The sequence below is a fragment of the Chiloscyllium punctatum genome, chromosome 24, assembly GCF_047496795.1.
Source record: "Chiloscyllium punctatum isolate Juve2018m chromosome 24, sChiPun1.3, whole genome shotgun sequence".
In the NCBI taxonomy this organism is placed as follows: domain Eukaryota; kingdom Metazoa; phylum Chordata; class Chondrichthyes; order Orectolobiformes; family Hemiscylliidae; genus Chiloscyllium; species Chiloscyllium punctatum.
In genome coordinates, this window is record NC_092762.1 from 85646225 (window position 1) to 85649500 (window position 3276).

The window sequence follows — 3276 nt, forward strand, 5'->3', positions numbered from 1 at the left end:
TATAGCTCAAATCCTCCAACCCTGGCAACATCCTTATAAATCTTTTCTGAACCCTTTCAAGTTTCACGACATCTTTCCGATAGGAAGGAGACCAGAATTGCAGGCAATATTCCAACAGTGGCCTAACCAATGTCCTGTACAGCCGCAACATGACCTCCTTGTCTCTAACTGGCCTCCTGGCTGGTTTCCTATTTCTGAAAGTGCCATGTAGGAAGTCACATAGAAAGTACTGGTATAAACGGTTGCTTCACCAAACAAAAACTAAAGATACGTGCTTTGGGATGTGGAAAATATTTCATAGATACAGAACTTCCTTTGTTCAGGAACCTAACTCCTTAAACTCTCTCTTATAGTATTTCAACTTTAACCTTTCCACCGTTTCTCTCAGGTCCCTCATCCTCATTATCTCTGCATTCTAAAATAAAATAAAGAACTGCAGATGCTGGAAATCTGAAAATTTGGAATTGTCATTGGATTTGAAATGTTAACTCGTTTTCTCTCTCAACCTGTTGAGTTTCTCCAGCAATTTCTGTATCTCTCTTTGTAGTCTCTTCCACCCCTGGTGTGGTCTCTGCACTCTGTGCATCTCAGTTTGAAGTGTTCCACCCTTGGTGCTCTTTCGCACTCTGTGCCCCAGCTCTGGAATCTGCTCCCTCGTCCTTCCTGTCCTTGAGGCATTTCTTAAAATCTATCAGTTTGCATCAACTTTAAGTCATTTTGAAAGCGAACGTTTCCTGATGTGACTGTGTGTCAATGTTAACAGTAGCACATCATGTGATGGATCCTCACTATAGTCATCCTGATGAAAGGTAAGTCCAAAGAACATTCCTGCAGACCCTAGAGATTCTGCAATAAAAACAGAATTTGCTGGAGAAACTCACCAGATCTGGCCACACTTGGGGAGAGCGAAACAGGGTTAATGTTTCGAGTGTCCTTCAGTACTCTTCAATACAACACAAATGTTAAAGTGTATGCTGCCCCAGTAATGTGTGGGAGAGTGGCACTTGGCTTTGTTGACTTATGTGGCTCAGATGATGCTGACAAACTGTGGTATAGCCCCTGTCCAGGCTATGGTGGATTTTGCAATGTGCCTCCTTGTCTCACCCTTGAAGGAGTACGTTCAGGTCAGACTTGCCTTCAGGCAGGATATCAAAGATGGATGAATAAAGACAGCTGGGGGTATTGCTCTCCTGTATCCTGGGAAGGTGAAGACTGTATCCTGTTCCTCCTTGAAGTGAAGGGGGTATATAGTGAGTGATTAATAACGGCAATTTATATTTGCATAGTACCTTTTGCATTGTAGAATGTCCCAAGACATTCCCCAGGAATGATTACTGAAAAGAAATTGGCACTGAATTATTAGAGAAGAAATTAAGACAGATTAGCAAACGTTCAGGCGATGAAGTAGGTTTTAGAGGGCACAGGAGAAGAGAGAGAGGTGAAGAGATTTCGAGAGATAATACCAGAGCTTCACATTGAGGCATGGCCATTATAAGAGGAATGGAAATGGGCCTCACCCATTGGATGGGCAGAGGTAGCTCAGAGTGGTATTGGGACGTAGGAGGTTTCAGAAATAGGGAAGTGGTGAAAACAAAGATGGAAATGTTAAAATTAAGATATACTCAGCTGTTAGCCCACGTAGATCAGAGAGAAAGAAGGTGCAAGTTGTGATGCAGGCACCAGAGTTTCAACTGAAAAGAAATTAATGTTGAGTGGAAAATAGGAATAAAAGGTAAAGGCACCATAGTCTTACCAGACCATAGGGCTGCTCTCTCATCACGGAGAGAGAAAGGCACATTAAGTTTCGTTTGGATAAATGCAAGGTGTTGCATTTTGGAAAGGCAAACCAGGACAGAACTTACATAGTCAATGCTAAGGCCATGGGAAGTGTTATAGAACAAAGAGAGCTAGAGCAACAGGTGGATTGCCACTTGAAAAAAGAGTCACACCTGGACAGGGCAATGAAGAAGGCAATTAGCAAACTCGCTTTCATTGGTCAGAGCATTGAGTATAGGAGATGTCTTGTTACATCTGTCTAAAATGTTAGTGACAGGCACAATTGAGGTCCTGTGTGCAGTTCTGGTTGCCCTACTATAGAAAGGATATCATGAAACTAGAAAGAGTGCAGAAAAGATTTACTATGATCATACCTAGAGTGGAAGGTTTGTGTTCTAAGGAGAGGTTTGATAGGCTGGGACTTTTTTTTCCTTGGAATGTAGGAGACTGAGGGGTGACCTTATGGAGGTTTATAACATCATGAGAAATATAGACAGCACACAGCCTTTCCCCACATGAGGGGACTCTAAAACTAGAGGGCATAGGTTTAATGTGAAAGGAAAAACTTATAGAATCTTTTCACACAGAGTGTGGCACGTGTCTGGAACAGGTTGCTAGAGGTCGTGAGTAAAATGTTGTCATTTAACAAACATTTACATCATGGAATATGACCAAATGCAGGCAAATGGGACTGGTTTAAATTGTGAAAACTCAGCAGTGTTGGTAAGTTGGGCCAAGGGCCTGTTTTCATGCTGTAGACCTCTCTGACTGGTGATGGTTTAATCTGAGGGTCACCATGCCTCATGTGAGGAGAGAGCTTGCAAAGGAGGGTTCTTCAGGGAAACCTCAGCCAATGCAGGAATTGGACCCATGCTGTTGGTGATACACTGCATCACAAATCAGCCATCCAGCCAACTGAGCTAACCAAATCCTGAAGGTGGATGATGGAAGTGTTAGAACCACAAAATCCTGAGGCACAATGGGATGAGGGATATTAGCAGCAGCTGAGTTGAGGCAGGATATGTTTGGATAATGTTTAGGAAACAATTCCACACACAAAGCATGTCAGATATCTAAAACGTTCCCCCTCCCCACAAAATCTGTTGAGGCTGGGGAGAAGGGCGTGGTGCCAAATGAAAATTTCAAAACTTGAGTTTGATAAATCTTGATCAAGCAGGAATACAGGGGGTTACAGAAGCAAGGTGCATAAATTGATGGAATCATCAGTGGTCCATTGAGTGATGGGACAGGTTTGAGGAGCTCAGTGACTATTCTGAATGACCATTTCTCAAACAACCATCTCAAAGAAACCTTCCACAATTCTGTTGATCTCCTCAGAAATGTCAGTTCAGGGTGAAGGCTGGGGGTTTCCAAGGCTAGCAGAAAAGAGCTGGGGAAAAAAAACTAAAGGTGGCTGACCCGCAGAGCAGAGAGGATATAAATTGGCAGTGGCAGCTGTACAGGAAAAGAGAGAACATTTACATTAGAAGACAACAAATT